Source organism: Macrobrachium nipponense, chromosome 21, assembly GCF_015104395.2.
Source record: "Macrobrachium nipponense isolate FS-2020 chromosome 21, ASM1510439v2, whole genome shotgun sequence".
Classification (NCBI taxonomy): domain Eukaryota; kingdom Metazoa; phylum Arthropoda; class Malacostraca; order Decapoda; family Palaemonidae; genus Macrobrachium; species Macrobrachium nipponense.
Window position 1 is genome coordinate 20281202 of NC_087212.1, and position 14739 is coordinate 20295940.

A 14739-nucleotide genomic window follows, 5' to 3' on the forward strand; every position below is an offset into this window, starting at 1 on the left:
TTTAAAATGCTACATTCCGATAAACAGGATCCTGTTTAAGAAACTTTGTAAAAATTAAATACTCGAACAGTATTGATTCAAGTTATAATGCTAAATATTCACTTAATTTAGTTGCACTTTCTCTTCTGGCTATGAATTAAATATTCAGTAGATCTTTTTAAATTCCGTACTGACTTGATCATAGGGTATCAGTTTTCTTGGGTGGATAATGCATACTAATGTATTGTTCATGCAAAATTTAACTTTAAAATAATGAGCACATACGACTTACAATTGAACTTAAAGTCACACTGAAACATCACGATAGGTTGTTGTTTGCTCTCCACCCTTCGTTCCCGGCGATTTGTTTTGGTTAGCTAGCTGATCAATAACACCACCTCCAGCGATATCTATAAAAGTTTACTTTCCGAACCTTGAGCTGCAGGCACTGCGGAACAACGCTACTAAACTAATGTGCAGTGAGCATAGAGAACATTTTTGATAGCTGCTTTAAGCAAAACACTTGAAATTTACTCAAAAACCTCCTCGTAAGCCATTAGTAAAAATCAACAACGAAGTAGGTACACAGAAGCACGCATATATATATATATATATATATATATATATATATATATATATATATATATATATCGTTATATATATAAATGAAGCACAAGTCATATATTAAAGCCAGCTGCTTTCATTGGTGGTAAGCAGTATTACCTGGTCACTACCCAGGACAGCAGCCAATTGAGCCCATCTCTGAGGACTCAATTCCTGTGGGTTGTTACTGCATTGGTCGTGTTTCCCCTTTATGTGACAAAGGTTTGGGACATAGTTACAACGTGGCCCAAGGCAGAGGAGCACCTATTGGATGGGGTTGTGGATCCCTTGAGAAGCAGAAAACTCTTTTTAATGGCAAAGAAGTCCCTTTGCATGAGGCAATAAGTAAGTTACACACTCATTCATTGTCTGCTAGATGTTGTCACTATCTGGCTGGGGATTCATACTATAATATATACATATATAAATAAATAATATATATATTATATATATATATATATATAATATATATATATATATATTATATATAAGGTCTTGTACTTCTTTAAGTCTATGGTTAAGCCATCCATTTTATATATATATATATATATATATATATATATATATATATATATATGTATATATACATTTATAGTGTGTGTTTACAAATGTGGATCTTTTAACAGTAACAGGAAAGGACGATTCGTGTTATGTTCGCGATTTGTACGTTCGCCATTCAGTTGCTGTACATTTAGTAAAGTTTCAAATACTTTAAACTACCCACAATAATCCTTATAAGATGAGAGTATGGCCGAACCACAGCAGGTACCTTTAAAAACGCACTCCGTATAAATATTGCAAATCTATGAAGTATGAGGTCCAAACCGCCCCGTTTGTTGTTTCCAAGTAAACTGGCCTTCGTTTGTATTGACTCCCGCAGCGTCTACGTGTGACTCAAAGTTCAATATAGATTTACTGTATAATTAACACAATAAAACCGCAAGCTCGACAATTCTAGCATAAATTAAAAACATACCAAGACAGCTCGCATCTTCGATGTATTATCCACAACCAGATCTAACAACCACTTCGCAGTGTTAGAATGAGTCTATATTCAAAATGTGAGAATAAATATATTCCATGAGAATGAGGCCAGGAAAATAATATTATGTCTCGCAGTGTTGCATTCTTATTACAAGGCGCTGAAAATGGAGTGACCGAATTCATTAGAGGAGTCTATAGTTAAATCCCGGATGACATTCCTTGCCGTAGATATATGTTGAAGAGAGACAAAAATGCAAAAACAAAAACTTATATAAGGAAAAATATTGAAAACGTTAGGGAAGAAGAACAGGTGAAAGAAGTAAAGGAAACGAGGAAGGATGCGAGACAATAAAACTTACAAACTTGATAACCAAATGATCAATAGGAGGGACTCTAAAATCAGACCTGGAAGATGAATAAGAGAAGAAGATGACTGAATGGGCGATTTATCAAAGCATAAGGCCACGAAATGAATGTTTGACCAGATTTGATACAGAAATATGCAAGTTGCTAACGAAAAAGCCACAGAAGACGCGGATAGTTTAGTTGAATTGAATAAAGAATTTAGGCCAAAGGCCAAGCACTGGGATCTATGAGGTGATTCAGTGCTGAAAAGGAAATTGCCAGTGAAAAGTTTGAAAGGCATATATGGAGGACAACCTCGCAGTTGCACTATGAATCAATTGTTAAGAGAAGGTGAAAAGTAAGATGGAAGAAAGAAATGCGAAAGGAGATACAGTATAAAGGACGAAAGGGGTTGCAGCTACAGGCCGAAGACATGCTGCAAAGAACCTTGAGTGATGCCTACAGTGCACCTCATGAGGTGCACTGACGGCACTAGCCCCCTACGGAGGCGGATACTTTAGTGGCTGGGCTTTTGTATGCCATTATATACAGTCACATTTTGTTCTGAAAAAAAAATATATTTCTAAAAATTCTGTTTCTTAGACAATCATTTCTTCCGATATAAACTTAATTTAAAGTAAAACTTAAAAGATTATTTCTGTCAGTTTCAGCAACCATTGCCTGATCTATGGAAGATAGGATAGGATATGATAAGAAGCCTAAAGGCTGGGACTGGAACCTATGAAGTCATTCAGCGCTGAAAGAGAAATAGTGAGAATGTTTGAAAGGTGTAAAAGGAGGAAAGCCTCACAGTTGCAATATCAAACGGTTATGAGAGGGTGGAAAGTAAAATGGAAGAGAATATGAATGGAGATACAGTAAAAGGAATAAAAGGGTTGCAGCTTGCGGCCCATGGGACGCTATCATGAAGCTAACGTAATGCCTACAGCGCAACGCGTGAGGCGCACTGATGGCACTAACCCCATATAGGACTTATCTAAGAAAATACATGACATAAGCCTGTCCCCAAATAAACATAAAATCTACTTTGCTGCAAGCACTGAGTTTACCACAAATGGAATCGGATTTAAATATAATATTCATGAGTTACTTACTCACCAGCAAAATAAAATATACATCTAATGAAAAATGTCGAGTCTTTGGTTCTTCCCTTTCCACTTTAGTAACTACAATGAGGATGTTCAGTCTGATGACATATTTTCTTTGCAATCCAGTATAGTATACAGGCTTCTCCTCCGACCCCTTTCACACAATTTATTGGTATGTAATCAATCTCCCTCTACGTCCCAAGTTTTGTTACTGGATGTCTTGAATGAAATGATATCCAATGATAATAAAGATATACCTTCTATATAAATTAAGAATTTATACTGACAATTTAAAGGACAATTAATAGGTTATATCAGCTGAAATTAACCGCTAAGGTAAAGGATATGCACGGAATAAGCTCAGCCCTTAAATAACGTGCAGTTGACCATTCGCTCAAATGTGACGCTGGAGACATGTGCCAGTCAGTGTCCCAAGAATGGAAGCTGTACTGAGGCTAAGGAAAACGTCTTCACCTGATTAGATGCGATGAGGAAACATCGAGCACTGCATGACACGATTAAATCAAATGTTAATATTTCTGATGTAACTGACAATAAAAAGCAAAGAACAGAAATCAACATGCGATGGCCTCTCGACCACACTTCACTTAACGTCAAACAAAAACAATGTGATATATGATGATTAATGGCTTGGAAAACAGAAATAAAGATGATACAAAAAATGGGTGATATTTCGGTGGGGGATTGGGAAGTGTGGAGACCAACTTGAGCGTTATCTGTACACGAGTAATTAGGAACCATTATATATATATATAATATATATATATATATATATATATATATATATATATTATATGTATATATATATATATATATATATATATATATATATATATATATATATATATATATATATATATATCTAATGCAAGCAGCAACCTGCTGCCTCTTGAGAAAATCCTGAAAATTAACTTTTAATGGCCTCACGCACTACACTTTTTGACCACACACTTCGTATGCCCAGTGCCAGTTTACACATTGGTGACTTGCCCTCACTGACTGAAGATGCCAGTTAGTCTCAGAAGGTGGCCTGATATTAATGGAATCGAAGAATATGAAGAACAATCACGTTCTTAAGGATGATAAAAAAAGAACCCCCTTATCTTGTGTGTACGTCCCATGTTGACAAAAATACACTTAAAATCCTTATAGCTTCAAGGAGACTACTGTCCTTATTGTCAGAGGGAATGAAACCAGATCTAAGTTTCATTCTCTCTGACGATTTCATGTGTATTCTTGGTAGTATGACACGATTCACAAACAAGAAAAGGCGCCTAATTCTTCCTCATTAACCGGATTGACAAAAATCACACAACAAAATAAAGGCACCCTTGGAAGAATGGCTATGAAAGAGGTTCACTTTCACATACTTCAATGGTGGGCGAGTTGCACCCAGACCTAACTAAATGGCTTATATGTTACTAGTGAGTCATCCTACAGCCATCAACTTGCCCTGCTGACTCGGCTCGTAAAAAGCAAGATACCTGCATGAAGGTACTTATCTCGCCAAATAAATGACCGTCAGCTACACCGTGTTTTCTTGCTACAGGAAGATCACACAAAGCCCTTAAATCTTCAGTAGCAATCTCTCAAAACACATAAGGCGGTTTCATACACATTACTAAATGACTGTTTCAATGGTTTCAATGTGAATAACAGAAAGTAGGTAAGCTAAATAAGTATGTGACATACAAAACTATGAAATATTTGAACTCTTATCACTGGGATATTTTTAGTGTAGTAAGGGCCTGTACGAAAAAAGGAAAAACAAAACTCACACAAATATATATGTAGTACTCTTTTGTGGCAGTCTTCCCTTAAATTTCTTTAATATTAATGCACCTGGCTTCCACAATTCACCGAAAACCTCATATATCTCCAGTGCTTTTTCAGTCTTCAAGCAGGGATATGTAAATGAAACTAACAAGACTGGTATAGTCATTCCCAAGCTGGCAGCTGTTTCAACCATCCAAGGTTGTTACCCTCAGGGGTACACAAATTTCACTATGGAACTGCATGTAGGCAAGACAGAGCACTGATATGTTCACTCGTTTCCAAGATGAACAATCAAGTTTCTGAAGAAACTGATGGCAATAGACTTGGGTACATGAAGGTTGGGGTCCTGGGGAAGCTGTCGTGTGTACTTTGACGGAAAAATAAAAAGTTACTCTCCTTTGCTGTCACCAACTGCCACATTTCTCGTTTCTTCAGCAAAGTTCAAGGCGCTGAGGAAACAGCTACAGTCATTGCTGGTGTTCTGCATCACCTCGATGAAGTCATCAAAGATCATCCACATGTCCTTGTAGGCGGGGGTTGGGTACACCACACTCATTTTTTTCTACTCCAGGGGCTTCCCCCTCCATCTAACCAGCAACTGTAGCAGCCATCTTGTTATTAAACAAGAATTGTAAACCAGTATCACCAACACTGCTGTTCAGCCCCTCTTGTATGCCATACTTGGGAACATGAATACGTCGCCTCACTAAAGTCATCCATGTTGAAACCTTGGAAGTCGATTAAGCCTTATTTTCCCCTTCGGGATACTGTTCCAAGTGTGCTACAGGTCTGCACACTGACATCCATGTAAGCATTTGGAAAGCTGCAGATAACAGATTTCAGTCAACACTTTTGTGGATTCTCAAGAGCCCATTTCCACCCTGAATCTAAGTCTTGCTTCTTCTACTCCTCGAACACTACCATCACTTCCTCCAGGAGCTTCCACTGCAAAAACACCCTGGTCTAGTTTCTGTTTGTTTGTATGGTATTTTTATGTTGCATGGAACCAGTGGTTATTCAGCAACAGGACCAACACCTTTACGTGACTTCCGAACCACGGCGAGAGTGAACTTCTATCACTAGAAATACGCATCTCTAACCCCTCAGTGGAATGCCCGAGAATCGAACTCGCGGCCACCGAGGTGGCAGGCCAAGATCTTACCGATCACGCCACTGAGGCGCTCCCCTGGTCTAGTGGTTGTATTAGGAGACAAAAAAATGACCCTAATACGACCAAAGTCTTCACCTGACATCTAAAATGTCAAGGTTCTGTGTCTGACGACAAATGAATTATTATTATTATTATTAAAATAGTTTGGCCAGACCACTGAGGTGAATTTCAGCTCTTACAGGGCTGGCCCGAAGGATTCGCATAAAATACCAGGTCTAGGCCTGAGGCTAAGCACTGGGACCCACTAGGTCATTCAGTATAATAATGAACGAATTAAACTTAACAAAACACTGCATATACGTAGGTATATGCTCTCATACTGGAATACATACTCAAAATAAATACATTTGCTCAAGCTTCCATACTTACACAATAAAAAGTATATTAAAATTCAGAATAAATTAAGTAATACTTAAATTTTCTTTTTTCATTCAACAAATACTATAAGGGTTTTCATATTTTTATAATTTACTTGTTTCTATATCTTATTAATTAAATCACAGCTCCTCATGAACGCCAAAATCGGAAATACTGAAAATGTAAAAGATTCTGACAAAATTTCCTTCCTTGATTTATTTCCAAAGGTTAAGAGTCGCTGCAGGTCAGACTTTGGACACACCCAACATATGTCTGACCGTTATCATCATCTTGCACTTTGAACACAGGGCCATGTTGGCTGATAATTAAGTGTCCATGTGTCATAAAGCATGGCCTATACGGAGACGCGTCCGAATTACTTTTTCATTCTCTTTCTGATATGATGAACGCTATTATTTAACATCAGGTTTTATGTGTTTTAATTTATTATTTTCAGGTTCCTCATTCCATATATATTGCCATTTACTTATAATACCCACCTTTACATGTGTTACATAATCAATAACAGGGATATTCACACTTAATATCATCACATTAGTTGCTTATTTGGTTCCTCTTCATTTCCTTTGATGGACAGGGATCCAACATATTTCTACATTTTTTCCACTATAAGTAAATTATATGAAGAAATAACCTAATTTCTTGTAAAATATTATTCTCTGTATTGTAACTTTGAATGGCTTCTATGGCACTTCTGGAGTCGTTATAAATCACATAATTATTAAATGACGCTTCTTTAAGTATTTCTATGGCTGGTGCTATTGCACATATTTCAGCTGTAAATACCAAGGCATTATCTAGTAGAGAGAACTGACACGTTTTGTCTTGGGACAATGCAACATATTCCACTTCGTTTACATTCATCTGTATATTCAGTAACGTGGACCTTTTCGGATTCCATGCGCTATTGCACGCCTAAGATGTTCTGGTGTATATGAGTAATTTTTTTTTATGTATATTTTAATTGTGTACGCATTCTCATTTCATTCGTTGTCAAAGGAGGAGGTAAATTTACAATTGAAGGTAATTGTTTATTTATATTCAGTGTCTCAAAGTATCTTCTAGCTCTCGTTGGGAAAGGTGGTGGATGATTGTTTATAAATATATCTGAATTCAAATCATTTTTTTTTTTTTTTTTGAGAATCGCGTGTCCAAATTCTCAGAGCACTCTTCGCTGTTACTAACTCTCTATGGAAAGAGAAAGTGGTAGTTCACCACATTTAACTCGTAAAGAGGTTGGAGATGATCTAAAGGCTCCTGAACATATTCTAAGGCCCTCATTATAAACTAGGTCTAATATTTTCAGCACTACGTCTGATGTCTATCCGTATTTTTGCTACCATAATCAATGATAGACAGCAGTTTGTTTTCTACAGTAATGAGGTTTTGTCTATCGATTCCCCAAGTAGTGTTTGATAATTTTCTATTTAGATTTATATAATGGTCTTTTACACTTTGATTTCACGTGTTCTGTGGGCTTTCCAGTTTAAGTGAGTATCAAATACTATTCCCAAAAAATTTCCAGTTTGGCCTATTGGTGTACTATGATTTCTGATTTTTAAATCTATTTCTTCACACTTCTACTTTTTATTTTTATAAAACATAACTGCTTGCGTCTTATGTATGGATAATTAAAGCCCATACATGAGGTTCATTCATCTATTTTTATTATAGTTTAATTAATTATTCGCTCAGCAGTTTTTATAAGAGATGCTGAATAATATATGGTAAAATCATACATAAACAGGTTACTTGTTATTTCAGTAGGTAGATTATTACTAATGTTGTTTATTGCTAAGGGTAAACAGTGCGCCACTAGGGACGCTTCCCTTTGAAACATCATTTTTAAGTGGAAATGTTCTTGATAAAACATCACAACTCTACTGAAAACTGCGATCAGTCAAAAAGTTTTGGATAAACCTTGTACATACAGCATACCTCCCAGTGTGCCTTTCCAATGCCAAAAAAGACAGCTACAGTATTTCTCAAAGCCTATTAAGTACATGGTCCTCTAAGTTAGAGAGAGAATCTAACGTAAATCTGTTGCATTGTGACCTGAACTGAATGGGAGTCAAAATATTACTCTCTCGAATGTGCCATGTTAGTTGAGCATTTAGCGTCTTCTCTAACAATTTGCATAAGCAGCTTGTTAAGGAAATTGGTCTGTAATTATCTACATTACTGGGATCCTTTCCACGTTTAGGGATGGAAATTATTATAGCCATGCCATTCATCAGGAAATATATCTTAGCGCCACAAAGGATTATAAAACCTTTGCCAAAGGTGTTAAGTGGTGGATCACCTCAAAACAGGAGCAGAGAGCATATTCCAACTTTTCCATATTACATTTTCTATTATAATATATATTTTCATTTGTTTCTAAATTTATCGTTATTAGTTTTATATTATTTTCTTTGAGCAGAAGTGTTCCCTAAATTTTTTCGCTATTAACATTTACTAAATTTTCTCATATTATATTACTTATTTCTTTTGGATCAAATATTCTCTTATCATATTTTAATATGGAGTCTAGGCGATTTGACAGGAGTACCATTTATTTTCCTGAATTTTTCCCATAAGTTTCGCATGGAAGTATTATTAGAGATCTCATGCGTATTTCTTCCTTGAATTACTGCTTTTTTAGATTTTGCAGATATTTTGTTGTACAGAGGTTTTAATATATCAGTGTCTGATGATAATGCGGTGTTTTTTGTAAAGTTCCTTCTAATACTGGTAATGTTTTATTTTACCATCTATTTATTATCTAATTGTCTCCGTATTGAGATTTTTACATCTATTAATTCTGTTAGCTTATCATACCACCATGGGACTTGTGTTTTCTTGACTGGGGTTTTGAGTTTGGTATTGCTTTATCCGCAGCATATTTAATGAAATCAACAAGAAATTTGTTTGTTTCATTATGGTCTTTTAAATATTTAAATTGTGGGATATTTCTTGTATCCATTTCATATTGCTCCCAATGTGCCTTATGAATGTTATAATGAGGAACATGTTTTGCAGGATTATTTTATAATAAGAAAATTAATATTGGCAAATGATCACTGGTGTGAAAGTCAACTGTATTCCAATCTAATCTGTCAACTATATTTGTACATGGAGTTAAACCCACTGAGGAAAATGTTCCAAGTATTTTAGAAAAACGTGTGCTAATTTTGTCATCATTTATGCACCACATGTCGTTTGAATCCATCAACTCTTCTTTTTTACCCATTGCTCTATCTAATTAAGTTTGTACAATTAGTGCCATATCGGGCTGTAAGCATTAAAATCACCTTCTATTAATGTAGGTTCCTTAGTGTTGTTAAGTAAATTTTCAAGTTTATCAATATTGTTATTGATATTTGTAAGTCAGTAAAGTTTACAGGTACTCCTGTCATAACATACTTTGTTATGTACATATATAGCAGTACCTAGACTTCCTTCCTCCTCTAAATGTAGATACTAAGGTATATATTTACCATTATTGATATTGTTTTGTTGACATGTTGTAAACATAATATCATTGGTTCATATTCTTTCAGTAATCGTTGAAAGATGCAGAACTAAAGAAACTACATTACATTTCGGAGGCAGATAATTTATGCTCCACTGTATAATTATTGAAAATATTACATTAGTGTGTTCAAGTGTTAGTTTCTTTTTGTGGATCACCAATTTGTATTTATTTCTTTTTTTCTTTATAAGACCCCAGGTGTCCAATGCACATACAGCCCTTTCCCTGAGTGTCCAAACTAGTAGTTTCTTTAGTTCTGCATCTTACAAAATTTTGTATAGTTTGTTAACTTTATGGAGGAATTATGGAGTTCCATTTGACAATGTGTGTGTGTGTGTCTGTGTGGTGTGTGTGTGTGTGTGTGTGTGTGAGAGAGAGAGAGAGAGAGAGAGAGAGAGAGAGAGAGAGAGAGAGAGAGAGAGAGAGAGAGAGAGAGAGAGAGAGAGAGAGAGAGAGGGTAATTGGTGGTTGGATGGTTAATGACTGAATTGGCTGTTGGTGAGTTCTGGGTTGTCTGCTGGTGCTGTTGGAGTTTAGAGTTCTGTGTTTTGAGTCAGTCTTTGGTCAGTCTTTGGTGAGAAGTGGTGAAGTCAGTAGTTTTGGCAGCAGTCTAGTGAAGGCATTGAAATTCGTTTGAGTTGTGTTTTGTTGATTTATTGTTAGTTATTGTTAAGTTTGGTGTTGTTAGTGGGTGTGTGTTGCCTTTTTTGTGTTTTTTTTTGTGTTAGTAATTGTTTGTGCAGTGGTCTTTTGTTGTAGCCGAGTTGCTTGTTGTTTGATGTGTTGTTGAGTTGTGGTTGTCTTCCTTGTTGTTGTTGTTGTGTTGTGGGGTTGTGGTCCTTGAGTGTTGTGTTGTTGTTGGGTTGGGTTGTTGTGTTGTTGTTGTCGTGGGGTTATGGTTCTTGGTTTTTGGCTTGTGGTTGTTAGTGTCTCAGCGACATCGACCAGCGGACAGCACAGCATAGCCCGGAGTATCTGGAGTTGGGTGAGTACATGTGTTTGTTTTTTGTTCTGTGTGTAGGCATAGGTCAATTGTCCTGCTTGTATTCTGTAAAGAGGAAAGTGTGATTGAGGGTGGGTTTGGCAGCTAGAGTGATTAGGTTTATGTGGGGGGATTTGCCCGGCAGTTTTTAAGCTTGTGATCCTCCCACAACTTCGTCTTTAGTTATGCTCCTATTTTGGTTGCAAACTTCAAAGGAACATTTGTTACATCCATACATGGGCGCCCGCACACAGGGGTGTGAGAACAATGTCCTTTCAATATAATATCATTTAACCATAACAACATGCCGAATTCTAATGTATTCCATATTGTGTAGAATTCTCTGGCCTTTCCGCCGATATAAGTACCATGTATGAACACAGACTGCGTCTGTAGTTATTTATGAATGTATGTCTGTAAGAAAACACAAATCTTATTTCTGCTCTGAGTGCGAGTCGGTACTACTTATCCGTCCGCACCTGTCTATGTCAATCCAATTCATCTGTAATAAATCATCAGTACCCAGTTACCTGCCTCTCTCTCCTATCCTCACAACTGGTGACCTCCCAGATTGGATGGTGACTCAGCAGTTTAGGCCCAGCCTTTAACAGGCTCATTATGGCTGCTCACCTTCAAAAAGTCTTTAACGGACTCACAATGGCACCACAGTTTAAGCCTCTGAAAGATCCTTTCTGCGAATGAACCAACACATTTAGCAGACTCAACATGGCACACCTTCCTCAGACGTGTTTAGGCGTTTTCAAACAGTTTCGTCCAATTCTGTGAGCGAGACAAGCCACGAGGACAGGTAGCTGGGTGCTGGTGTCAGCCTACACAAAATCAGGCGAGGTCCAGAAACATCCATTCGACGTCGCAGCCTCCTTTGCCTCAACCGGGAGACGGCAGATACCTTCTCAACCCGCCAAACCTGCGGGCCTCCTCAGTTCTTCCCAAGGCACCATTGCTGCACCTATGAGTTCCCAGGCAACCTCCCAACACCGCTGCTGCACCCAGGGTCCTGCTTTACCCACCCGACATTGGGCCTCCTCAAACCCCCCCTCCCCCCTAAGGCTGCTGTCGCCCCTTGGGCTTGCTCGGCCTGCCCGACGTCACTGCCACACCTATGGACCTGCTCACCCTTCCGACGCCACCACCTGTGGCCCTCTTCGGCCCACCGACACCGCTGCCACACCATGGGCCTCCTCTGCCTGCTGACACCACTACCTGTGGGACTCCTCGACCTGTCGACACTGCTGCCTCACCTGTGGTTACGCTCTGCCTGCTGGACACTGCCGCCGCGCTGGGGACTTCCTCAGCCCAACCTATGCCTCTCTCTCCTATCCTCACAAGGCTATGAGCCAAAAATTTTATAATCTAATCTAATCTAATCCTATCCTCACAACTGGTGACCTCCCGGATTGGATGGTGACTCAGCAGATTAGGCCCAGCCTTTAACAGATTCATTATGGCTGCTCACCTTCAGAAAGCCTTAACGGACTCACAATGGCGCCACAATTTAGGCCTCTGAAAGCTCCTGTCCGTGGACAAACCAATGCCTTTAGCGGACTCAACACGGCACACCTTCCTCAGGTGTGTTTAGGTGTTTTCGAGCAGTTTCGTCCGTTTCTGTGAGCAAGACAAGCCACGAGGACAGGTAGCTGGGTGTTAGTATCAGCCTACACAAAATCAGGTGGCAGTCCAGAAACATCCATTCGACATTGCGGCCTCATTTGCCTCAACCAGGGGATGCCAGATACCTTCTCAAGCCGCCAAACCTGCAGGCCTCCTCAGTTCTTCTCCCGGAACCATTGCCGCACCTGTGAATTCCCAGGCAACCTCCCGACACCGCTGCTGCACCCAGGGTCCTGCTTTACCCACCAGACGTCACTGCCTGTGGGCCTCCTTAACATTGGGCCCCCTTGACACTGCCCTCGCTCCTGGGGCTCGCTTGGCCTACCCAACATCGCTGCCACACCTGTAGACCTGCTCACCCTTCCAACACTGCCGCCTGTGGTCCTCCTAGGCCCACCGACACTGCTTCCGCACCGTGGGCCTCCTCTGCCTGCCGACACCACTACCTGTGGGCCTCCTTGACATGCCAAAGCCGCAGCCTCCCCTGTAGTTCCATTCTGCCTGCTGGATACCACTATCACGCTGGGGCCTTCCTCAGCCCAACCTATGTAGCTCCCTCTGCAGTCTTGGTCGCCCTCAGTCGACAGTAGAACCCCTAGGCAACCACCAGGGGAGGCATCCTGTTAGCCAGCAACGCCGAAGGACTCGACATTCGATGACGTCCCACAACAAGTGTCACAAGGACAAAGGGCTGTCTCCTGCCCCCAATATATTTTTCATCCAATCACTATTCCATAATATTGACTTGGGGGGGGGGGAGTATTTGTAAGGACAATGTCCTTTCACTAATTTCATTTAACTATAACAACGTGCCGAATTCTAATGTATATTCCATATTGTGTAGAATTCTCAGGCCTTTCCGCCGATATAATTACCATGTATGAAGACAGACTGCGTCTGTAGTTATTTATGAATGTATGCCTGTAAGAAAACACAAATCTACTGTCTCAGAGTTATTTCTACTCTTGGTGCGAGTCGGTACTACTAATCTGTCCGCACCTGTCCATGTCAACCCAGTTCATCTGTAAAAAATCATCAGTACCCAGTTACCTGCCTCTCTCTCCTGTCCTCACAGGAGCCAGAGGGGCACTTGCCCCTATAAAATCCTGAATAAATATATATACATACATACATACATACAAATACATACATACATACATACACACACACACACACATATATATATATATATATATAATATATACACACAGTAGTACCTCGACATACGAAAGGCTCAACTTACAAAAATTTGAGTTACAAAAGCAAATACGAAGATTTTTTGGCTCTACATACGAAAATAATTCAGGATACGAAAGGTTGTTGCTGTAAAGTCCCGAGATTCGCCCAGACCACCGATAACAATTTTAAAACTCGCGTGCCGCCAACTGAGTAGACTCGCCACCATCCTCCCACTCTCCCATTGGTTCCTGATGCTAGTCACGGCCATGAGATCCTGCTCTCCTATTGGTCAGCATCTCTCCCATCATGCGCTACGTAAAGGCATTCTTCTACAGCCATTGCTTCACACCAGCGTTATCGTACGCACGCGGAATTCGTTCATTCACATATAAGATTTCATTTGTTAACGTAAATTCGTGTTAGTGATTTCATTGTACTACTTTATCGTGTTGTGTGAGAACTTAATTTGTATACTACATAACTTAATTACGTACAGTATAGTCATGGGTCCCAAGAAAGTTGCTGAAGTTCACGGAAAGAAGAGGATGCTTTCTATGTAGACAAAAATGGAGATAATAAAAAAGTATGAAACTGGCATGCAGTTGAGTGTGATCGCTAAGGAATACAGCCGAAATCCTTTGACAATAGGCACCATCCTTAAGCAGAAGGAAGCCATCAAAGCAGCTACACCTTACAAGGGCGTGACTGTTTTGTCCAACAAGAGGAGCCACGTGCATGATGAGATGGAGAGGTTGCTGCTTCTATGGATTGAGGACAAAGAAATCGCTGGCAATACGGTAACCAAGACGGCAATCTGCCAGAAGGCCAGCACTATTTTCAGTGATTTGATTGCCCAGGCCGAAGACGACGGAGGAGAAGGGACATCGACGGCAACCCCAGACTTCAAAGGCTTCTCGGGGGTGGTTTGATAAATTCCGTACACGGACTGGCATCCATTCGGTGGTGAAGAAATTGAAATTTTGTGAAAAATGTAAAGTATAAAAAAGTAAACAAAAATGTAAAAATAAAAAAAAAAAGAAAAAAAAAAAAAAAAATTTAATTTAAA